We start from the raw sequence: 25960 nt of genomic DNA on the forward strand, positions 1-25960 counted from the left end.
AGAAAGGGAGACCATGGCAAACAAGAAGCCTTGTTGTCCTGATTACCCCCCCTCCAAACAACACACAACAAAGAAGTTCTAACATGCTGAACTATCTGAAGGTCTCTGCATTGAAAAGCTGTGATTACGCTGTTCTCTAATGGAGTAAAAAATGTCTTCATGGCTACCTTGGTGATTAAGTTGAAAAATCAGATTTCAGTGCTTGTTTGTTCTAGCAAATGGATTATTCCACTCTCCTCTTTTGGGCTTTAAATGCCCTGGGAATTCCCCATTCATAACAATTAAAAGTGCCTGCATGAAGCCATGGATTCAGCACAGAAATGAGTAAAAGGAAGGTACAAGAGCCTGCAGTTCAAGTTGGGAAATGCCAGGATGGAAGGGGTTTGGGTGAGAGTTAGGCTTAGGGTGAGGGGAGGCTTGGCTGAGCTGGAAGAGGGGAGAGTGAGAGGGGAGATTAGGGAGAATTGTGGACAGTGAGAGTGGTGAGACAGACTCATAGAATCAATAAGGTTGGAAAAGACCTCAGAGATCATCAAGTCCAACCTGGCACCCAACACCTCATGACTACTAAACCATGGCTTCAAGTGCCACGTCCAATCCCCTCTTGAACACCTCCAGGGATGGGGACTCCACCACCTCCCTGGGCAGCACATTCCAATGGCCAACAACTCTCTCTGGGAAGAACTTTCTCCTCACCTCCAGCCTAAACCTTCCCTGGCACAGCTTGAAACTGTGTCCTCTTGTTCTGGTGCTGCTTGCCTGGGAGAAGAGACCAACCCCCACCTGGCTACAACCTCCCTTCAGGGAGTTGTAGAGAGCAAGAAGGTCTCCCCTGAGTCTCCTCTTCTCCAGGCTAAGCAACCCCAGCTCCCTCAGCCTCTCCTCACAGGGCTGTGCTCCAGACCCCTCCCCAGCTTTCTTGCCCTTCTCTGGACACATTCAAGAGTCTCTATGTCCTTCTTAAACTGAGGGGCCCAGAACTGGACACAGGACTCAAGGTGTGGCCTGAGCAGTGCTGAGCACAGGGCACAAGGACTTCCCTGCTCCTGCTGGCCACACTCTTCCTGATGCAGGCCAGGATGCCATTGGCCTTCTTGGCCACCTTGGCACACTGCTGGCTCATGTTCAGCCTCATGTCAACCAATACCCCCAGGTTTCTTTTTCTCTGGCTGCTCTGGAAGAGGTTGCCCAGGGAGGCTGTGGATGCCTCCTCCCTGGAGGTGTTCAAGACTGGGTTGGATGAGGCCTTGAGCGACCTGGGCTGGTGGGAAGTTGAGAGCTGTAAGCAGATGATCAAGGTCATCTTCATCCTCCAGATGACTCAGCAGAAGAAAGTTATTTGATGGACCTGAGATATTTTGGCAGCAAAGCTGTGGTGCTAAAGAGAATAGAACACAATAACCATTGCATGGAGAGAGACAGTGAAGACAAACATAAAAGGTAAACAAAAGATGAAAATAAACACAGAACCCAAGAGTTTGCTTCAAGAATGAGACTGGAACAAATGGGCAACACAAAGAGGAGATGTGGCTCATTTGGGAGAGAGACCTGCTATGGAAACTGCAGGGAACAAAAGAAGAGGAGAGATAATTCTAAGGACCTGCTTCTATTTTTTGAAGTTAATGGCAGAAGTCCAGCTGAAATCATTATGAACAGAAAGAAGCCCCAAACAAGGAGAGGAAGAGCCTGGCAGGATTTCAGGACTCCATTATTTTTAATGATTCATGTAGTGCCAAGCTTTTGGGGTGTCTGGGAGTGGAAAATCAACACTGTCTCCTTGTGCCTATCACTGCTACAGGTGTGACCATCCAAAATCATAGAATCATAGACTCAATAAGGTTAGAAAAGAGCTCAGAGATCATCAAGTCCAACCTATCACCCAACACCTCATGACTACTAAACCATGCTACCAAGTGCCACATCCAATCCCCTCTGGAACACCTCCAGGGATGGGGACTCCACCACCTCCCTGGGCAGCACATTCCAATGCTTAAGAACTCTCTGGGAAGAACTCTCTCCTTACCTTGAGCCTAAACTTCCCCTGGTGCAGCCTGAGACTGTGTCCTCTTGTTCTGGTGCTGCTTGCCTGGGAGAAGAGACCAACCCCCACCTGGCTACAACCTCCCTTCAGGGAGTTGCAGACAGCAATGAGGTCTCCCCTGAGCCTCCTCTTCTCCAGGCTAAGCAACCCCAGCTCCCTCAGCCTCTCCTCCCAGGGCTGTGCTCCAGACCCCTCCCCAGCTTTCTTGCCCTTCTCTGGACACCTTCCAGCAACTCAACATTCTTCCTAAACTGAGGAGCACAGAACTGGACACAGGACTCAAGGTGTGGCCTAACCAGTGCTGAGCACAGGGCACAATGACTTCCCTGCTCCTGCTGGCCACACTATTCCTGATGCAGGCCAGGATGCCATTGGCCTTCTTTGCCACCTGGGCACACTGCAGGCTCATGTTCAGCCTGCTATCAATCAGTACCCCCAGGTCCCTCTCTGCCTGGCTGCTCTCAGCCACTCTGACCCCAGCCTGTAGCACTGCCTGGGGTTGTTGTGGTCAACATGCAGCACCTGGCACTTGGATGTGTTCAATCTCCTGCCCTTGGCCTCTGCCCATCTGTCCAGCCTGGCAAGGTCCCTCTGCAGAGCTCTCCTAGCCTCTAACAGATCAACTCCTGCCTCCAGCTTGGTGTTATCTGCAAATATACTGATGATTGACTTTAAAGAATGGTAGCAAAGATTTCCCTGACTGCCATCAAATCTCTCTCCCCATCCTGCAGAAATAAATCAGATCTACCAAAAAGAAATAAAGAAAGAGATAAATAAAATTATTCAAAGCAATATTTTTTGCTGCTGGAACAAGGTGAATGAAATTGGTCAAAATCAAAAGCAGAATCCATGGCAGGAAAGAAAGAGATAAGATTGGGTTAGATAAAGTTCAGCTCTGATTTAAAGTAGGAATTCCAAGGGAGGATTATAGAAATCCTTTTCCTGGCTCAGCATTGCTTACAGAGGAAAATAAACAGTGAGGCAGTGAATTTTGCCAGTCTGATCCTATTCTGGTGCCTTTTGTTTTCTTTTCCAGCATTGTGATCAATTGATTGATTGGCTTCTCCCATCCCTTACTGCTGCAGCTTGCTTACAGGCCCTGCTAGGAAGCAGCTGGAAGATGGAAAGTCAGCCCGGCCAGCATCTTCCTAGTGATGGAGTTCATTGAATCATAGAATCAGTCAGGGTTGGAAGGGACCACAAGGATCAGCTAGTTCCAACACCCCTGCCATGGGTAGGAACACCCCACACTACATCAGCCTGGCCACAGCCTCATCCAGCCTGGGCTTAAACACCCCCAGGGATGGGACCCCAACCACCTCCCTGGGCAACCCATTCCAGGGCTTCACCACTCTCATGGGGAAGAACCTCCTCCTCACCTCCAGCCTCAGTCTCCCCACCTCCAGCTTCATTCCATTCCCCCTAGTCCTATCACTACCTGAGATCCTGACAAGTCCCTCCCCAGCCTTCTTGTAGCCCCCTTCAGATACTGGAAGGCCACAATGAGGTCACCTCGGAGCCTTCTCTTCTCCAGACTGTACAGCCCCAACTCCTTCAGTCTATCCTCATAGGAGAGGTGCTCCAGCCCTCTGCTCATCCTCCTGGCCCTTCTCTGGACACCTTCCAGCACCTCCATATCCCTCTTGTAATAGGGGCTCCAGAACTGGAGGCAGTACTCCAGCTGGGGTCTCCGCTCCCCAGCTTCGTTGCCCTTCTCTGGACACATTCTAGAGTCTCAATGTCCTTCTTAGACTGAGGGTCCCAGAACTGGACACAGGACTCAAGGTGTGGCTTAAAGGAGGGGAGTACAGGGCACAATGACCTCCCTGCTCCTGCTGGCCACACTCTTCCTGATGCAGGCCAGGATGCCGTTGGCCCTTTTGGCCACCTGGGCACACTGCTGGCTCATGTTCAGCTGCTGTCAACCAGTACCCCCAGGTCTCTCTCTGCCTGGCTGCTCTCCAACTGCTCTGACCCCAGCCTGTAGCACTGTATGAAGTCGTAGTGGCCAATGTGTAGAACATGGCACTTGGACTTGTTGAATGCCATCCTGTTGGACTCTGCCCATCTGTCCAGCCTGGCAAGGGCCCTCACTCCCTTCACTCTCTCTATAGTATTTTTTTTTTAACCTTTTAGCTAGGTTTCTTCTCAAATCTATAGGTAAAATATGCATTTTTCTGACTCATTAGCAAAAACCAGCCCAGCTGATGACTGCTGAATGTTGCCTTTGCTGCTCTGCACCCACCCTCTCAGGCTCAGCTCACAGAGCTGATTGTCCCAATGAATAGGATCAGCTGCTCCCAAATCTGTGGCCTTGGCTTGGCTTTTATTTCCCCCCCTCCTCAGGACACTAAAGCCTGTTTATGTCTTTGGTAGCTATAGAGTCTGCAGCATTATATATGTGAGGCTGGGGTGGAATGTTAATGATCTCGGGTATTTGAGCCTACTGCTGCATCACAAAAGCACACAGAAGCTTCTGATAAGCTCTGCTTGGGTTCAATCCACAGCTATCAAAGCAGGATGTCAACGACAGGGACGTAGTGGTGCCGGTTGGAATCGCACACAAGCCATGCACAGGAAAGAAAAGGCTCTGAGTGCTTTGATTTGTTGCAAATATATGCCCGGGGGGGAGAAAAACAAGAGGGAGGAAAAAAGAAGAAGGGGAAAAAAAGGGTTAAATGCTGGGAGGAGGGAGAGGGAAGACAGAAGAAAGCTGCTTTGCAAACTGAAATCCCCACAATTGACATAGGGTTTAAAGTAAGAGTGCTGGGGGAGCCTGCGGGGTGTCCAGAAAATGTTAGAGCTTCCCCAAGGCAGAGGAATGTGCTGTGATTGGTTTTATCTTTGCTTTTGTGATGCAATTCTGCATTCCCTAATGCAATTCTGCATTCCTTCATCCTGCATTCCTCGATCCTGCACTCCTTAATTCTGTATTCCCTCATGCAATTCTGCAGGCCTTAATTCTGCACTCCTCCTGCATCAGGAAGAGTGTGGCCAGCAGGAGCAGGGAGGTCATTGTGCCCTGTGCTCAGCACTGCTTAGGCCACACCTTGAGTCCTGGGTCCAGTTCTGGGCCCCTCAGGTTAGGAAAGATGTTGAGTTGCTGGAAGGTGTCCAGAGAAGGGCAAGAAAGCTGGGGAGGGGTCTGGAGCACAGCCCTGTGAGGAGAGGCTGAGGGAGCTGGGGTTGCTTAGCCTGCAGAAGAGGAGGCTCAGGGGAGACCTTCTTGCTGTCTCCAACTGCCTGAAGGGAGGTTGTAGCCAGGAGGGGGTTGGTCTCTTCTCCCAGGCAAGAAGCACCAGAACAAGAGAACACAGTCTCAAGCTGTGCCAGGGGAGGTTTAGGCCGGATGTGAGGAAGAAGTTCTTCCCAGCAAGAGAGATTGGCCATTGGGATGTGCTGCCCAGGGAGGTGGTGGAGCCACCATTACTGGAGGTGTTTAGGAAGAGCCTGGATGAGGCACTTGGTGTCATGGTTTAGTTGATGAGATGGTGTTGGGTGATAGGTTGGACTGGATGATCTTAAAGGTCTTTTCCAACTTGGTCAATTCAGTTCAGTTCAGTTCTGTTCTGTTCTATTCTATTCTATTCTATTCTATTCTATTCTATTCTATTCTATTCTATTCTAAAGATGATCAAGATAAGATTTACTACACCTGAAATGAAAAGTGCTCTAAAACCAATATAAGATGATCAAGATAAGATTTATTCCTATTGAAAGCAAAAAGGCTCTAAACCCAACATAAGAGAGAGATGATCAAAATGATCAAGACTTACTCCCCCTGAAATGAAAAAGGGTTCCAAAACCACTAGAAGATGATCAAGATAAGATTTATTCCCACTGAAATTTAAAGGGGAATAAATAAATGGAATAAACTGTGGTTTATTCACCCCATCTCTGTAGGATTGCTTGTGTCAGGGGATGTTTAGGCTGGAGTTTAGGAAGAAATTCTACACAGAGAGAGTGATTGGCCATTGGAATGTACTGCCCAGGGAGGTGGTGGAGTCACCATCCCTGGAGGTGTTTAGGAGGAGACTTGATGGGGTTCTTGGTGCCATGGTTTAGTTGATTAGATGGTGTTGGATGATAGGTTGGACTTGATGATCTCAAAGGTCTTTTCCAACCTGGTCTATTCTATTCTATTCTATTCTATTCTATTCTATTCTATTCTATTCTATTCTATTCTATTCTATTCTATTCTATTCTATATTTCCATTCCATTCCATTCCATTCCATTCCATTCCATTCCATTCCATTCCATTCCATTCCATTCCATTCTCCTATTCAAATTCCAAGGGCAATCTGGATTTGTTCCCAGTGAAATGACACAGGAAACAGAAAAGAAGGTGGTATAAAATCCATGAACTCAACCCCCACACCCAAAGCCCCACCTGATTCCCTCGTAATATGCAGCTATTTTAGGTAGTTGACAGCAATTTGTGACATATTACCATGGCAACATTGGCCTAGCTCAATAGCTGCATTGCTCCTGAAGAGAAGAAATTCTCAGGGTGCATCCTAATGCTCCTAATTATTGCTCCAACTGCAGCATCTTCTCTAGAAATTGCAAGCTGAATTTCCCCCTCCCCCCCCCCCTTTATTCTTCCACCCCCTCTCCTTCTTCTTATTTCCTTCTTTTTTTTTTTCCCCCTTTCCTTTCATTTTCCTGTTTTGTTACAAGGAGAAATTTGTTTTCCTCCCCTCCTCCCTTGACACTTCTTCAGAGGGGATTCAACCTGTGACAAGTTTCCACCGCGCTCTGTCAGGCCACGAGGTGGAGCAGCAACCATTTCTAGAAGGAGCGAAAAAAACCCAGCTCCTGGGGAAGAAGATTCTCACAGGTGCAGGCTGAAGGCACTGGAAGTTGAACAGAGGAGGAGGAGGAGGAGGAGGAGGAGGAAGGGGGGAGGAGAGGGGTAGAGATGGGGAAGCAAATCACAGTGTGTTTAAACTTCTTCACAAGGCAGCCTTTGGATTCAGCCTCATTTTCAGTTATGCTTGGATTTGGTTTATGTTTCCATTTCTGTAGTGCATTTATATTATATATGTATAGATTTATGTGTATTTATAGGATCTATTGATGCTATTTCTGTAGATATTTTAATGTCATACATTTATATCGAGTTATGTTAAATAGATATATATTTCTAGCACGTGTTTATACATTCACATTCTATATTTATATATATTTATATCATGTATTTTGATATATTTATATCATCTATAGATAGTTTTTCATATCTCTGTATTTTATTAATGCTTGGATTTCGTTTATATTGCCATTTATATGATATATTTATATCATATATGCATAGATTTGTATGTATTTCTATCATAGATTTATATATATTTATAGGTATCATATATGTATATTAAATATTTATATATCTCTATATATTTATAGTGCATGCTTATAAATTCACATTCTATATATATATATATTTATATAATATATTTAGACATATTTATATCATGTATTTAGATATTTTCATATCTTGAAGGTCTTTTCCAACCTGGTCTGGTCCATTCCATTCCATTCTATTCCATTCCACTCCACTCCATTCCATTCCATTCCTATTCTATTCTATTCTATTCTATTCTATTCTATTCTATTCTATTCTATTCTATTCTATTCTATTCTATTCTATTCTACTCCATTCCACTCCACTCCATTCTATTCTATTCTATTCTATTCTATTCTATTCTATTCTATTCTATTCTATTCTATTCTATTCTATTCTATTCCATTCCACTCCACTCCATTCCATTCCATTCCATTCCACTGGACACCTTCCAGTGTATCCCTGTCCCTCAGTCCCTCCTACTGTCCTTCTTGGCTGCCTGGGCACATTGCTGTCCCATGGATAACATCATGAACCAGGACTCCAAGGTCCATTCCATTCCACTCCATTCCACTCCATTCCATTCCATTCCATTCCATTCCATTCCATTCCATTCCATTCCATTCCATTCCATTCCATTCCATTCCACTCCATTCCATTCCATTCCATTCCATTCCATATATTTTGTTTCTGCTTGGATTTCATTTATATTTCCATTTATATAGCATATTTATATGCTATATTTATCTATTCATATGCATTTAGATGATATATTAATATACCTTTACATTATTTATTCATATATTTTTAAGCATTATATATTTCTATTTACATATTTATATATCTATATATTTACAGCACATATTTATATCTTCACATTGCATATTTATACACATTTACATCATGTATTTTGGCATATTCATATCATCTATTGATATATTTTCATATCTATAGATTTTATTTGTGCTTGGATTTCACTTATATTTCCCTTTATATGGTATATTTGTATGATAATTTATCTATTTATATGAGGTCTGTGGTGACAGGTTGGACCTGATGATGTTTGAGGTCTCCTCCAACCTTGGTGATTCTGTGATATACTTATATGAATTTATATGATATATTTATATGAATTTATATGATATATTTATATACTTTAACATTAAACATTTATATATATATTACATAGTTCATGCCCTCTACAACTACCTGAAAGGTGGTTGTAGCCAGGAAGGGGTTGGCCTCTTCTCCCAGGCAACCAGCACCAGAACAAGGGGACACAGTCTCAAGCTGCACCAGGGGAGGTTTAGACTCGAGGTGAGGAGGAAGTTCTTCACCGAGCGAGTCATTCGTCATTGGAACGGGTTGCCCAGGGAGGTGGTGGAATCATCGACCCTGGAGGCGTTCAAGGGGAGATTGGACGTGGCACTTGGTGCCATGGTCTAGGCATGGGGTCTGTGTTGATAGGTTGGACTCGATGATCCCCGAGGTCCTTTCCAACCTAAGCGATACTGTGATACTGTGATACTGTGAGACTGTGATTTATATATTTATAGCACGTGTTTATATATTCACATTCTATATTTATATACATTTATATCATGTATTTTTACATACTTATATCATCTATTTATATATTTTCATACCTATATGTTTTGTTTATGCTTGGATTTTGTTTATATTTCCATTTATATTGCATATTTATATGATATATTTATCTATTCACATGTATCACAGTATCACAAAGGTTGGAAGAGACCTCGAGGATCATCGAGTCCAACCTGTCACCACAGACTTCATGACTAGACCATGGCACCAAGTCCAATCCCCTCTTGAACACCTCCAGGGATGGGGATTCCACCACCTCCCTGGGCAGCACATTCCAATGGCCCAACTCTCTTTCTGGAAGAACTTCTTCCTCACATCCAGCCTAAACCTCCCCTGGCACATGATATATTTATATGCATTTACATGACACATTTATATACTTTAATATTGCACATTTTTTTACCTTAATATTAAATATTTATATATTTAAAGCACAGGTATATATATATTCACATTGTATATTTATATACACATATATTTTGACATATTTATATCATCTGTTGTTCTATTTTCATATCTATATATTTTGTTTATGCTTGGATTTCATTTATATTTCCATGTATATGATATATTTACATGATATATCTATCTATTTATATGTGTTTATATTATATATTTTATATATTTATACTATTTATTTATATATATTAATATTATACATTTAGATATGTTTATATTAAGTATTTGTGTCTATATTTATAGCACATGTTTATACATTCATATTATATATTTTTATATCTTTATATATATTTATATCATATACTTTGACAATAGAATAGAATAGAGAATGGAATGGAATGGAATGGAATGGAATGGAATGGAATGGAATGGAATGGAATAGAATAGAATAGAATAGAATAGAATAGAGAATAGAGAATAGAGAATAGAGAATAGAGAATAGAATAGAATGGAATACACCAGGTTGGAAGAGACCTTAGAGATCATCAAGTCCAACCTATCACCCAACACCACCTAATCAACTAAACCATGGCACCAAGCACCCTATCAAGTCTCCTCCTAAACACCTCCAGTGATGGTGACTCCACCACCTCCCCAGGCAGCACATTCGAATGGCCAATCACTCCCTGTGTGTAGAATTTCTTCCTAACCTCCAGCCTTAACCTCCCCTGGCACAGCTTGAGTCTGTGTCCTCTTTTTTTGGTGCTGCTTGCCTGGGAGGAGAGACCAACATCCACCTGGCTACAACCCCCCTGGAGGGAGTTGGAGACAGCAAGAAGGTCTCCCCTGAGCCTCCTCTTCTCCAGGCTAAGCAACCCCAGCTCCCTCAGCCTCTCCTCACAGGGCTTGTGCTCCAAACCCCTCACCAACTTATATCATGACTCATATCATCTATTTACATATTGTCATATCTCTACATTTATATATTATATAAAATATGTATTTCTCTTCCATGTGCATGCATTTATACCTGTATTCATGCTTATATTTATTTATCCCTGCATGTATCTATTTCCATCTCATCTTGAGAACGCATTTTTCTTCCTATTTAGATTCTTTCTATTTCTCCAACTCTATGTCTACCTGCACCTACTTACAGCAACATTATTACCTGAAGGGAGATTTGTAGCCAGGTGGGGGTTGGTCTCTTCTCCCAGGCAAGCAGCACCAGAACAAGAGGACACAGTCTCAAGCTGTGCCAGGGGAAGTTTAGGCTGGAGGTGAGGAGAAAGTTCTTCCCAGAGAGAGTTGTTGGCCATTGGAATGTGCTGCCCAGGGAGGTGGTGGAGTCCCCATCCCTGGAGTGCTCAAGAGGGAATTGGACATGGCACTTGGTGCCATGGTCTAGTAGGCATTAGGTCTTGGGTGCCAGGTTGGACTTGATGATCCTGGAGGTCTTTTCCAACCTTATTGATTCTATTATTCTATGATTTATTCCCTTTACATTTACATCTTTACCTATAGTTACAGCTTTGTGCCTTATGGATTGCAGTGAAAACTCCTCATTTTTCTTCCAGAAATGAATGAGTAAATAAATTCATTTAAAATAAAACAATATTAAAAGAAAAATAAAAAGTAAAAGAAAGAGAGGAGGAAAGAAGCTCCTGCGGAAGAGGCTTTTCACAAGTGCCTGATGAAGCCTCTGGAAGTTTAAGAGAGGAGGGTATTGGGGGGGGGGGAAGGAAAGCAAATCACAATCTGTTTAAACTTCTCTTCACAAGGCAGCCTTTCGATTCAGCCTCATTTACCAGAAGAAAATAAAGCCCAGCAGGGTTCACATCTACATGAAGGAAGCTATTCGAGGAATGATCTCATTTTCTAGTTAGTGATTTATTTTGAAACGCAAGGGAAGTGGGAGGAGAGGAGAAAGATCTTGAGATTATCCAGTAAGGTTTCAGTGCTCTCCTTAATCCTGCCTGATTCCATGCTTTGATTGAGCTATGAAGCCTGATTCCATATTTTGATAGACATACACACCTTGATTGCATGTTTTGATGAGCTATACAGTCTGGTTTAATGTTTTGATTGAGCTATGCAGCCTGATTTCATGTTTTGATTGAGCTATGAAGCCTGATTTCATCCTTTGATTGAGCTGTGCAGCCTGATTCCATATTTTGATAGAGCTATGCAGCCTGATTCCATGTTTTGATTGAGCTATGCAGCCTGATCCCATGTTTTGGTAGAGCTATGCAGCCTGATTCCATGTTTTGATTGAGCTATGCAGCCTGATCCCATGTTTTGGTAGAGCTATGCAGCCTGATTCCGTGTTTTGGTAGAGCTATGCAGCCTGATTCCATGTTTTGATTGAGCTATGCAGCCTGATCCCATGTTTTGGTAGAGCTATGCAGCCTGATTCCATGTTTTGGTAGAGCTATGCAGCCTGATCCCATGTTTTGGTAGAGCTATGCAGCCTGATTTCATGTTTTGAGTTAGCTATGCAGCCTAATTTCATATTTTGATAGAGATATGAAGCCTAATTTCCTATTTTGAGTGAGCTATCCAGCCTGATTTCATCCTTTGATTGAGCTGTGCAGCCTGATTCCATATTTTGATAGAGCTATGCAGCCTGACTCCATGTTTTGAGTTAGATATGCATCCTGATTCCATGTTTTGAGTTAGATATGCAGCCTAATTTCATATTTTGATAGAGATATGAACCCTGATTTCATATTTTGATTGAGCTATGCAGCCTGATTCCATGCTTTGAGTTAGCTATGCAGCCTAATTTCATATTTTGATAGAGATATGAAGCCTGATTTCATATTTTGATAGAGCTATGCAGCCTGATTTCATATTTTGATAGAGCTATGCAGCCTGATTCCATGTTTTGAGTTAGATATGCATCCTGATTCCATGTTTTGAGTTAGATATGCAGCCTAATTTTCATATTTTGATAGAGATATGAAGCCTGATTTCATATTTTGATAGAGATATGAAGCCTGATTCCATATTTTGATTGAGCTATGCATCCTGATTTCATATTTTGATAGAGATACATAACCTGATTTCATATTTTGATTGAGCTATGCAGCCTGATCCCATGTTTTGATTGATCTATGCATCCTGATTTCATATTTTCATAGAGATCTGCAGCCTGATTTCATGATTTGATTGAGCTATGCAGCCTGATTCCATGTTTTGATAGAGATATGTAGCCTGATTTCATGATTTGATTGAGCTGTGCAGCTTGATTTCATGTTTTGATTTGGATATGCAGCCTGATTCTGTGTTTTGATTGAGCTATGCAGCCTGATCCCATGTTTTGAGTTAGCTATGCAGCCTAATTTCATATTTTGATAGAGATATGAAGCCTGATTCCATATTTTGATTGAGCTATGCATCCTGATTTCATATTTTGATAGAGATACATAACCTGATTTCATACTTTGATTGAGCTATGCAGCCTGATCCCATGTTTTGATTGATCTATGCATCCTGATTTCATATTTTCATAGAGATCTGCAGCCTGATTTCATGTTTTGATTGAGCTGTGCAGCTTGATTTCATGTTTTGATTTGGATATGCAGCCTGATTCTGTGTTTTGATTGAGCTATTCAGCCTGATTCCATGTTTTGAGTTAGATATGCATCCTGATTCCATGTTTTGAGTTAGATATGCAGCCTAATTTCATATTTTGATAGAGCTATGCAGCCTGATTTCATATTTTGATTGAGCTATGCAGCCTAATTCCCTATTTTGATTGAGCTATGCAGCCTGATTTCATATTTTGATTGAGCTATGCAGCCTAATTCCCTATTTTGACTGAGCTATGCAGCCTGATTTCATATTTTGATAGAGCTATGCAGCCTGATTTCATATTTAGATTGAGCTATGCAGCCTGATTCCATGTTTTGAGTTAGATATGCATCCTGATTCCATGTTTTGAGTTAGCTATGCAGCCTAATTTCATATTTTGATAGAGATATGAACCCTGATTTCATATTTTGATTGAGCTATGCAGCCTGATTCCATGCTTTGAGTTAGCTATGCAGCCTAATTTCATATTTTGATAGAGATATGAAGCCTGATTTCATATTTTGATAGAGCTATGCAGCCTGATTTCATATTTTGATAGAGCTATGCAGCCTGATTCCATGTTTTGAGTTAGATATGCATCCTGATTCCATGTTTTGAGTTAGCTATGCAGCCTAATTTCATATTTTGATAGAGATATGAAGCCTGATTTCATATTTTGATAGAGCTATGCAGCCTGATTCCCTGCTTTGATTTACATACCCACCCTGAAGCAATCTTTGGAGGACAGCTTGAATTAAATGCTGCAAGTCCTGTGGACTAGAAAAAGAAGAAAAACTGATAATGAAGGCTGGGTGAAGGAGTGAGGAAGATAAAAGAGGGGTGGGGGGTTAAAATGAGAGGTGCACTTGAATGCAAAGGAAGCAGCAGTGGACATTGCACTGCCATGGGATGGCTGTGGAAATCAGGCAGAAGCTCCAGTGCCTTCTTTCAGTTCAGTGAGCCCTGAGAAAGTCAAGCAGAGCAGCTGGGAGTTCTGAGCTAGTAGCTCAGCACTGATCTTGCTCAGCCCTCAGACTGGGGCAAGCCAAGCATGTGCAGCACTCCTCAGGCTCAGATCCATAGGATGCTAAGTTTGGGGTCCCCCTTCATCCCCACACCTATTTCCCCTTACCCCTGGAGACAAAAAGCTTCCTTCCAGCAGCTCAGTAAGAATGGATTCCCCCCCAGGCTGGCTTTTGGCCAGGTTAATTGGTGCACACTGGAACTTCTGCTTCACCAACTTACTAAACTCCATGTGGTAGCTTTAGGCTGAGCCTTCAAAATGTTTTTTTTCCCCCCACAGATCTGGAACAGAAAGTAGCAGAATGCAAACAAATCACTGTTGGGGGTAAAAAAGGAAAATGATGAGAGTTCTAAACAGTCCCATTGGAGAGATCTCTACCAGAAGAATCAGAATCATAGAATCATAGAATCAACCAGGTTGGAAAAGACCTCAGAGATCATCAAGTCCAACCTGGCACCCAACACCTCATGACTACCTAAACCATGGCACCAAGTGCCACGTCCAGTCCCCTCTTGAACACCTGCAGGGATGAGGACTCCACCACCTCCCTGGGCAGCACATTCCAATGGCCAACAACTCTCTCTGGGAAGAACTTTCTCCTCACCTTCAGCCTAAACATCCCCTGGCACAGCTTGAGACTGTGTCCTCTTGTTCTGGTGCTGCTTGCCTGGCAGAAGAGACCAACCCCCACCTGGCTACAACCTCCCTTCAGGGAGTTGCAGACAGCAAGAAGGTCTCCCCTGAGCCTCCTCTTCTCCAGGCTAAGCAACCCCAGCTCCCTCAGCCTCTCCTCACAGGGCTGTGCTCCAGACCCCTCCCCAGCTTTCTTGCCCTTCTCTGGACACCTTCCAGCAACTCAACATCTTTCCTAAGCTGAGGAGCCCAGAACTGGACACAGGACTCAAGGTGTGGCCTAAGCAGTGCGGAGTCCAGGGCACAATGACCTCCCTGCTCCTGCTGGCCAATTAGTTTGGTAAATTCCTCTCTCTTTTTGCTTCTTCATTCTGGGAGAGATTAACTTGCATCTGCTTGACCTTGGCTAAGCCTAACCAAGTATCTCTCTGCTCCTTTTTCTTTTCCCTTTTGTGTACAAAGGGGTATGGGGGGGGCACGGAGGGAGAAGCTATTAGCAGCTCCCCTGGTCTTTGACCAGAGGGAGGGTCCTTGGGCTGCCTATGAGTTGTAAATATTGCACCTATTCATTGCATTTCATTGTAGGTTGTACTTTTGCTTTTCTTCACAGAGAGAGTTGTTAGACATTGGAATGTGCTGCCCAGGGAGGTGGTGGAGTCCCCATCTCTGGAGGTGTTCAAGAGAGGATTGGATGTGGCACTTGGTGCCATGGTTTAGTAGTCATGAGGTGTTGGGTGATAGGTTGGACTTGATGATCCTTGAGGTCTTTTCCAGCCTTACTGATTCTATGATTCTATGGATCAGGAGGAAGGATGCACCCAACCTAACAGCTTGTGGAGTTGCAGTCAGGTCTATTACTCCTGCACACCCACGTGTAGATGAGGGGAAGCATTTTAAGCAGGGTGAGAACTGGTTTGGTGCTGACAAGCACCCAGGGAGGGCCTGAATGGAGGCTTTCAGGAGAAGCAGGATACAAAATTGACAGGTGTGAAAAAATGGTTACAGCAAAGGTTTATGTGGGAAAAGAAACAAACAACAAAACCAAGCCAAACAAAATAAAAAGAACCCCCAAAGTAAAACCACAAAGAAATAAACCAACCACAAAGAAAGAAACCAGCCACAACTAAGCCCACAAAGTAAACCAGTCCTGGCTCACTGGAGTGGTCCCAGATGACTGGAAGTTGGCCAATGTGATGCCCACCCACAAGAAGGGTTGGATGGAGGAAGCTGGAAACTCCAGGCCAGTCAGCCTGACCTCAGTGCCAGGGAAAGTGATGGAGCAGATCATCCTGGGGGCAATCACTGCACACCTGCAGGATGGCCAAGGGATCGGCCCAACCAGCATGGATTTAGGAAGGGCAGATCCTGCGTCTCCAACCTGATCTCCTTCCATGCCCAGGTGACTGCCTGGTGGATGTGGGGCAGGCTGGGGATGTAGTCTGCCTGGACTTCAGCAAGGCCTTTGACACCATCCCCCACAGCAAACTGCTGGCCAAGCTGTCAGCCCCTGGCTTGGACAGCAGCACTCTGAGCTGGGTTAGGAACTGGCTGGAGGCTGAGCCCAGAGAGTGGTGGTGAATGGTGCCACAGCCAGCTGGCAGCCAGGGACCAGTGGTGTGCCCCAGGGATCAGTGCTGGGCCCCAGCCTGTTCAATAAATTTATTGATGATCTGGATGAGGGCATTGAGTCTATCAGCAGTAATGTGCAGATGACAGCAAGCTGGGGGCAGGAGTTGATCTGTTAGAGGCTAGGAGAGCTCTGCAGAGGGACCTTGCCAGGCTGCATAGATGGGCAGAGTCCAACAGGATGGCATTCAACACATCCAAGTGCCAGGTGCTGCACTTTGGCCACAACAACCCCATGCAGAGCTACAGGCTGGGGTCAGAGTGGCTGAGAGCTGCCAGGCAGAAAGGGACCTGGGGGCAGCTGAGCATGAGCCAGGTGGCCAAGAAGGCCAATGGCATCCTGGCCTGCATCGGGAAGAGTGTGGCCAGTAGGAGCAGGGAAGTCATTGTGCCCTGTGTTCAGCACTGGTTAGGCCACACCTTGAGTCCTGTGTCCAGTTGTGGGCTCCTCAGTTTAAGAAGGACACTGAGACTCTTGAAGGTGTCCAGAGAAGGGCAAGAAAGCTGGGGAGGGGTCTGGAGCACAGCCCTGTGAGGAGAGGCCGAGGGAGCTGGGTTCCAAACCCTTGTCCCTCATCCTATCCCCACATCCCCTTCTGAGCAGTCCCTCCCCAGCCTGCCTGCAGCTCCCCTGCAGGTATTGAACTGCAGCTCTAAGCTCTCCCTGGAGCCTTCTCTTCTCCAGGCTGCACAGCCCCAACTCTCTCAGCCTGTCTCCATAGCAGAGATTCTCCAGCCCTCTGATCATTTTTGTGGCCCTACTCTGGACCCTTTCCATCAGGTCCATGTCCTTCTTGTGTTGAAGGTTCTAGACCTGGGCACAGCACTCCCCAGGGCAGAGCAGGGTGGCAGAATCCCCTCTCTTGATCTGCTGAGAGCAAAATGAGTTTACCTTCTGGGGGGCACAGCGTGTAAGTTAGCTGTGAAGAACACAACCAGGTCTCAATTCTGGGCTTTCTGAACCATGGGCTGTTGACTTCTTTGGTCATAATTGCTTCTGTGGAGCTGTTCTGCTGCTCTCATGTAAGCAGATATTCAGGAGCACTTCAGGAATGGGATTATTGGCCCAGCAGACCATGACTGTGCCAAAGGATTTACAGCACCCACTGCAAGAACATGACAAAAGTCAGCTGTAAAGCATTACAGGGGACTCCAAATGTCTCAACTGCTTAACTCCTTGGAGAGGGGAGAAGGCAGAGAGAGCTCTGTGGCTCTGGACAAACCCAGGGCTACTCTCCTCACACAAACAGTTGTGTCAGCTCTGAACTCTGTCACAGCCACAGGTTCACAGGGAGAGCTGTTACTTCTGACAGCTCCTTCCTGACAGAAAACCTGAGCTGAGTGGAAGTAATACAGCAGAAGCCATTGCAAGAGCTTTCTCAGCCCTTGGGTGCTTACTCTACAGGGATGTGTTTGGAAACACGGGAATGGAACCAGGCTGAAAAACAGAGTCAGGGAATCAGGGAATTGTTTTGGTTGGAAAAAGATCTCTAGGACCACCCAGGCCAACCATCAGCCCCACCATGGCCGCCAAACCCTGGCCCCAAGTGCCATGGCCACACCTTTCTGGAACAGCCCAGGGATGGGGACTCCTCCACCTCACTGGGCAGCCTCTGACAATCCCTGACCACCCTTTCAGTAAAGGAGTTTTTCCTCCTCTCCAACCTAAGCCTCCCCGGCACAACTCCAGGCCATTTCCTCTCCTATCACCTAATACTAGGGAGCAGCGTCCAACCCCCAGCTCCCTGCAGCCTCCTCTCAGGGAGCTGGAGAGAGCAATGAGGTCTCCCTCAGCCTCCTTTTCTCCACACTGAACACCCCCAGCTCCCTCAGCTGCTCCTCCCCAGCCCTCTTCTCCAGACCCTTCCCCAGCTCTGTTGCCCTTCTCCAGGCACCCTCCAGCACCTCAATATGTCTTGTGGTGAGCAGCCCAAAACTGAACCCAGGACTCAAGATGTGTCCTCAACACTGCTAGGTCCAGTGGGACAATCCCTGCCCTGCTCCTGATGTCCACCCCAATTCTGCTCCACTATTGATGATCTGGATGAGGGGATTGAGTCCATCAGCAGTAAATGTGCAGATGACAGCAAGCTGGGGGCAGGAGTTGATCTGTTAGAGGGTTGCAGAGCTCTGCAGAGGGACCTTGCCAGGCTGCACAGCAGGGCAGAGGCCAAGGGCAGGAGATTGAACACATCCAAGTGCCAGGTTCTGCACATTGGCCACAACAACCCCAGGCAGTGCTCCAGGCTGGGGTCAGAGTGGCTGGAGAGGTCTTTTCTAACCATATTGATTCTATGATTCAGTGGTTCTCTGAAAAGAAACCATCCCCAGTGCTGAGCCCTGGGGTAGTGATTCACAGGGTCCATAGCTGGAAGGTCTCCTAAGCTGTCTCTGTTCCCTTGGTGAAATGATTTTGCTTTGTCATTCACCTTTTTGCTCGAATAGATCCTCGTCACCAGACAGCAAACCTCCCCTGAATGCTCCTCTGAAGCCCTCTTTAAATCAAACAACTGCTCATGAATGAAAAAGGCCATTAAGCAGCTGAGTCAAACCCTGTGTTCTAGTCTGGTGAGCTGTGGCAGGAACAACATTGAGCATTATTTGACCACCCCTGACTCCAGTTCCCATTGAAAAAAAAAACCCACCCAAACCCCACAACAAGCAGTTAAAGCCACTGCAAAGCCAGCAGTGTCCTGTGCTGCTGTGGCATTTGAAAGGTAACATCACTCTGAGACACAGCAGGGGAAGATTTATTGTCATAGAGCAGTGCCTCAACTTCTTTGCAGAGAAATTTGGCCTATTAAGCCAATTGGCTGGTTGACAGTTGCAGGAACATGACCCAGCAGTGTGCCCAGGTAGCCAAGAAGGCCACCAGCAACCTGGCCTGGCATCAGAATCATAGAATCAATAAGGTTGGAAAAGAGCTCAGAGATCATCAAGTCCAACCTGTCACCCAACATCTCATGGCTACTAAACCATGGCACCAAGTGCCACATCCAATCCCCTCCTGAACACCTCCAGGGATGGGGACTCCACCATCTCCCTGGGCAGCACATTCCAATGGCTAACAACTCTCTCTATGAAGAACTTCTTCCTCACCTCCAGCCTAAACCTCCCCTGGCACAGCTTGAGACTGTGTCCTCTTGTTCTGGTGCTGCTTGCCTGGGAGAAGAGACCAACCCCCTCCTGGCTACAACCTCCCTTCAGGGAGTTGTAGAGAGCAAGAAGGTCTCCCCTGAGCCTCCTCTTCTCCAGGCTAAGCAACCGCAGCTCCCTCAGCCTCTCCTCACAGGGCTGTGCTCCAGACCCCTCCCCAGCTTTCTTGCCCTTCTCTGGACACCTTCCAGCAACTCAACATCTTTCCTAAGCTGAGGGTCCCAGAACTGGACACAGGACTCAAGGTGTGGCCTGAGCAGTGCTGAGCACAGGGCACAATGGCTTTCCTGCTCATCTCTGTATCAATGAGCTGGATGAGGAGATCCAGGCATCCTCAATAAGTCTGCAGATGGCACTAAGCTGGGGTGGCAGTGCTGATCTGCTGAAGGCTAGGAAGGGTCTGCAGAGGGTCCTGGCCAGGCTGGATTGATGGCCAAGGTCAGCTGTATGTGATTCAACAAGGCCAAGTGCTGGGACCTGCTCTTGGCTCACAGCAACCCCATGGATGCTCCAGGCTTGGGGTAGAGTGGCTGGAAAGTGAACAGCAGAGAAATGTCTGAGGTTGGTGCACAATTGGTGGCTGAAGTCTGCCCAGGAATGTTCTCCTGTACTGAGCACTGCTGAGGCCACAGCTCAAGTGCTGGGCTCAGTTTTGGGCTCCTCACTCTTGGAGGGACATTGAGGTCTGGAGCAGGTCCAGAGAAGGGGAACAGAGCTGGGGAAGGGTCTGGAGAAGAGGGCTGGGGAGGAGCAGCTGAGGGAGCTGGGGGTGTTTAGCCTTGAGAAGGGAAGAGTGAGAAGGGATCCTCTCAATGCTCAGCAAGAACTAAAAAGTGAGGCTTAAGAGAATGGGGCTGGGCTCCTTTCAGTGGTGCCCAGGGACAAGACAAGGGGCAATGGGCACAAACGAGAGCACAGGAAGCTTCATTGGAGCTTAAGGAAAAACTTCTTTACTTCGAGGGTGCTGGGGCACTGAGACCAGGCAGCAAAGAGTGGCTGTGGAGTCTCCTCTGGAGGCTTTCCAAACCTGCCTGGACGCTTTCCTGCGCAACCTACTTTAGCAGGGAGTCTTGGACTGGATGATCTCCTGAGATCCCTCCCAAGCCCTGCTGTTCTATCACTTGATGATTCTGGGCTAAGCAAAATATTGCCTGCTCCCTGCTGAAACAGCTGGGCCCAGCCTTGCTGGGAGTTGTCTTGCTGCTGCGTGCTGCACGCTTGGCTGGGCTCTGAGCCCCAACCTGCTCCCCAGGAGCAGAGGATGCTAACGAGCAGCAGGCAGACTGGCAGCTGTGGGCAGTGACCCTTCACTAACACTGCTTAGCCACTCTGGCTGCCCTGCCTTAATTACCACACTGAGTACTCTGCAAGCAGAATTAGAGCCAACTGAATTTTTTGGTGGGAACTAGCAACTAAAAGTGATATTGTTTAATTTATGCTTGTTTTTTCCAGGGCCAAACCAGGAATTGTTGGCTTTTTTTGATCCCCCCCCAGCCACTAATCTGGAAAGACTTTCCTTTAGATCCTTCTAATAATGAGCAAAGTCAACCCTGTGATATTTGTATTCTGTAATTGCAGTCACCAAAGTAATTGGAGAAGCTTCCTGCTTGAAACAGCTCTTCCAAGATGTCCAAAGCATCTTTATGAGGTGTCCAAATCCTCCCCTGGTGCAAGGTAACATGCCCTGTGAGGAGAGGCTGAGGGAGCTGGGGTTGCTTAGCCTGGAGAAGGGGAGGCTCAGGGGAGACCTTCTTGCTGTCTCCAACTCCCTGAAGGGAAGTTGTAGCCAGGTGGGGGTTGGTCTCTTCTGCCAGGCAAGCAGCACCAGAACAAGAGGACACAGTCTCAAGCTATACCAGGGGAAGTTTAGGCTGGTGGTGAGGAAGAAGTTCTACAGAGAGAGAGAGATTGTCCATTGGAATGTGCTGCCCAGGGAGGTGGTGGAGTCCCCATCCCTGGAGGTGTTAAGGAAGAGCCTGAATGAGGCACTTGGTGCCATGGTTTAGTTGATTAGATGGTGCTGGGTGATAGGTTGGACTCGAAGATCTCAAAGGTCTCTTCCAACCTGGTTAATCCTATCCTATCCTATCCTATCCTATCCTATCCTATCCTATCCTATCCTATCCTATCCTATCCTATCCTATCCCATCCAATCCTATCCTATCCTATCATATCTTAACTTGAGGCCGCTTCATAAAATCATAGAATCAATAAGGTTGGAAAAGACCTCAGAGATCATCAAGTCCAACCTGGCACCCAACACCTCATGGCTACTAAACCATGGCACCAAGTGCCACATCCAATCCCTTCTTGACCACCTCCAGGAATGGTGACTCCACCACCTCCCTGGGCAGCACATTCCAATGGCCAATCTCTCTTTATGGGAAGAATTTTGTCCTCACATCCAGCCTAAACCTCCCCTGGCACAGCTTGAGACTGTGTCCTCTTGTTCTGGTGCTGCTTGCCTGTCAGAAGAGACCAACCCCCACCTGGCTACAACCTCCCTTCAGGGAGTTGCAGACAGCAATGAGGTCTCCCCTGAGCCTCCTCTTCTCCAGGCTAAGCAACCCCAGCTCCCTCAGCCTCTCCTCACAGGACTTGTGCTCTTGTCTCATCACTGCTTCCTTGACAGAAAAGGCCAACACCTTCCTCTCTACAACCTCCTGGGATCATAGAATGGTTTGGGTTGGCAGGGATCTCCAAAGGTCATCCAGCCCAATCCCCCTCTAGTCAGTAGGAAGATCCTCATCTAGATCAGGTTGCTCAGAGCTTTGTCAAGCCTCACCTTGAATATCTCCAGGGATAGAGCCTCAGGTTGTTCAGCCTGGAGAAGAGAAGGCTCCAGAGAGACCTCAGAGCAGTCTTCCAGTACCTGCAGGGAGCTACAAGAAGGCTGCAGAGGGACTGTTCCCAGAGGCCTGCAGGGACAGGATGAGAGGCAATGGTTTGAATGAGAGCAGAGCAGATGGAGATTGGTTGTGAGGAACAAGTTCTGCACCAGGAGGCTGCTGAAACACTGCAACAGGTTGCCCAGGGAGGAGGCTGGGGCTCCATCCCTGTGGCCTCTTCCAGGCTTTGAGAAGCTTTTCAGGCAAGAACTTTCTCCTGCTGCCCAACCTAACTCTCCCCTGGGACAACTTGATACTGAGCAAGCCTGGGTGCCTAGCTGGGTGCACATGATTTCAAGGCAGCTGAAGCTGGGTGGTTGTGTCTCATCCCTGGAGTCTATTCTTGGTGTGTTCACAAAGGAAAAGATGGATTTGAGGAGGGGAATGTCTAGACTGCAACCTCCACATCTAATTAGATTAATGAGAGCTCTCCAGGGACTGCATCACGGGAGGGAAGTCTTTGCCTGATCCCAATCTCACAGACAGCAGCTGCAAGGTTCTTGGTGCCTCCAGCAGAAATTTGTCTCCTGCCACAGCTGACAATGGTTTTGCTTCTCCTCATTTGCATGGAAATGTTTACACCAAACTGTAAAGCAAACAAATCAAAAAGGGATTACAGGTAGGATTTATCTTACCTAAGTTTAGACATCAAACAATTAGTTATCTTAGGCTAAGATAATCATCCTGAGCTCTTTGTGGTGGCTTAGTGAAGATAAATAGACACCTGCAAAGGGCAATCCATCTCACTGAGTTCAGACAGGCAGCTGGAGTCAAGAAGAACCTCTCCTGGCTGCATCTATCTCATTCTGCTGAACACAATGGGAGCAGGCAGTGATCAGTTTAGAACTTGACAATTCACTCTCCAGACTCTGAACCCAGGCAAACTGAACCCAGCAGAGACTGGAAAACTTCCTACCTCTTTTCCTTAACCCTTTCACTGCCAAACCCTCACTTAAAATGATTCTCTCATCCCTTTTTACAAAGTACAAAGCCTATTTTAGGCCTTCCCTGTGAAATTTACAGAATATGAACCTCCCATTGAAGAAATTGCCTCTGGTTCTAGGCATGGCCATTGGTTGGTTTCTTTTGATTCTTCTTCCATTTCTTGGTGGCTTTCTTTGACCTGAACTTTACCAATCCAAGCCATTTTTCACTCTCTTCCATGACTGAAAACTCAGAAAGAATAGAGTAGAATAGAATAGTATGGAATAGAATGCAATGTTATGGAGTGTTATAGAATGTTATGGAATGTTATGGAATGGAATGGAATGGAATCACAGTATCACTTAGGTTGGAAAGGACCTCGGGGATCATCGAGTCCAACCTATCAACACAGACCCCATGACTAGACCATGGCACCAAGTGCCACGTCCAATCTCCCCTTGAACGCCTCCAGGGTCGATGACTCCACCACCTCCCTGGGCAACCCGTTCCAATGCCGAATGACTCGCTCGGTGAAGAACTTCCTCCTCACCTCGAGTCTGAACCTCCCCTGGCGCAGCTTGAGACTGTGTCCTCTTGTTCTGGTGCTGGTTGCCTGGGAGAAGAGGCCAACCCCCTCCTGGCTACAACCACCCTTCAGGTAGTTGTAGAGGGCAATGAGGTCAACCCTGAGCCTCCTCTTCTCCAGGCTAAACAATCCTAGCTCCCTCAGCCTTTCCTCGTAGGGCTTGTGTTCAAGGCCTCTCACCAGCCTTGTTGCCCTTCTCTGGACACGCTCAAGTGTTTTGATGTCCTTCTTAAACTGAGGGGCCCAGAACTGGACACAGTACTCAAGGTGCAGCCTAACCAGAGCAGAGTACAGGGGCACTATGACCTCCCTGCTCCTGCTGGCCACACTATTCCTAATGCAGGCCAGGATGCCATTGGCCCTCCTGGCCACCTGGGCACACTGCTGGCTCATATTCAGGTGGCTGTCGATCAGCACACCCAGGTCCCTCTCTGTTTGGGACCTCTCCAGCAATGGAATGGAATTGAATGGAATGGAATGGAATGGAATGGAATAGAATAGAATAGAATAGAATAGAATAGAATAGAATAGAATAGAATAGACCAGACCAGGTTGGAAAAGTCCTTTGAGATCATTGAGTCCAACCTATCACCCAACACCATCTAATCAACTAAACCATGGCACCAAGTGCCTCATCAAGGTTCTTCCTAAACACCTCCAGTGCTGGAGACTCCACCACCTCCCTGGGCAGCACATTTGTGGCAGGTTGAGCCTGTTCCCTTAAGAAAGGGAATATGGTGGACGGAAGTTGGTAACGGAAAGAATAATCTATACTAATTTCATTGGTGAAGTGGGAGGAAGCACCTTCTGAACTGGGAGTGCAGGAGGAGTATCCTGGGCACTCCGGCACTTTTATCTTCAGTCTTGCTTCCGCCTCTTCTTTGGGCAGCAGCTTTCTGTGCTGGGCTTTCTGCCAAGACTTCGGCCTTGAAACCGATAAGATAGAAGGCCTGTATTAACTGCTTTCCAATTAACACAAAACTGCTTTTAACTTCTTTCTTTCTCTTTCTCTCTCTTTTCTGATCTACTCTGGGGAAAGGGGGGGAGAGAGGGGAGAGCAGAGGTGGGGAACCCCCCTCGGCAGAGGGGGGAACTCTCATTTCTGTATTACTTTATTGTATATCTTTGTATATATTGTAAATATTGTAAATTTGTATATATTCCCCTGCATATCCTACATTGCTTTGTAAATATACAGCTCCACTGCTTTGCTAATTCAGCTTGTGAGTTTTTTTTTTCCTTTCCCTTCAATTTTCTTTCCCTTTACTTTACAGGGGAAAGGGAAGAGGCTTTTTGGCCTTACCCTTCCAACCCCACGACAACATTCCAATGGCCAATCTCTCTTTCTAGGAAGAACTTCTTCTTAACATCCAGCCTAAACTTCCCCTGGCACAGCTTCAGACTGTGTCCTCTTGTTCTGGTGCTGGTTGCCTGGGAGAAGAGACCAATCCCCACCTGGCTACAACCTCCCTTCAGGGAGTTGCAGACAGCAAGAAGGTCTCCCCTGAGCCTCCTCTTCTCCAGGCTAAGCAACCCCAGCCTCCTCAGCCTCTCCTCACAGGGCTGTGCTCCAGACCCCTCCCCAGCTTCCTTGCCCTTCTCTGGACACCTTCCAGCAACTCAACATCTTTCTTAAACTGAGGGGCCTAGAACAGGACACAGGACTCAAGGTGTGGCCTAACCAGTGCTGAGCACAGGGCACAATGACTTCCCTGCTCCTGCTGGCCACACTCTTCCTGATGCTGGCCATGGCTGTGCTCCAAACCCATCCCCAGCCTCATTGCAATCATTCAATTCAAAACCAAACCAAACCAACCCAAACCCCCCACAACAATCCGCATCAGGGCAAGGTCTGAGCTCTTCAGAACCACAAACAACTTTTACCAGTGTCTTTAATCTTTAATTCCTGGGGGGAAATATCAGAGTGTTTTTCTACTTCTGAACAAAGCAAAGCAAAGCAAAATAAAGCAAAGCAAAGTGAAGCAAAACAAAGCAAAATAAAGCAAAGCAAAGCAAAACAATACAAAACAAAAGAAACAAAACAAAACAAAACAAACAAAAACAACCAAAAATGAATTTAATATCCAGAAATGAAATTTAATGCTAAGAAAACTCCCCCCTGCTTTCTAACATGCAAGCTGCCCTTTCATGAATGAA

This window comes from Melanerpes formicivorus, unplaced genomic scaffold (assembly GCF_026170545.1).
Source record: "Melanerpes formicivorus ecotype bairdi unplaced genomic scaffold, bMelFor1.0.p_v2 SCAF_26, whole genome shotgun sequence".
Classification (NCBI taxonomy): domain Eukaryota; kingdom Metazoa; phylum Chordata; class Aves; order Piciformes; family Picidae; genus Melanerpes; species Melanerpes formicivorus.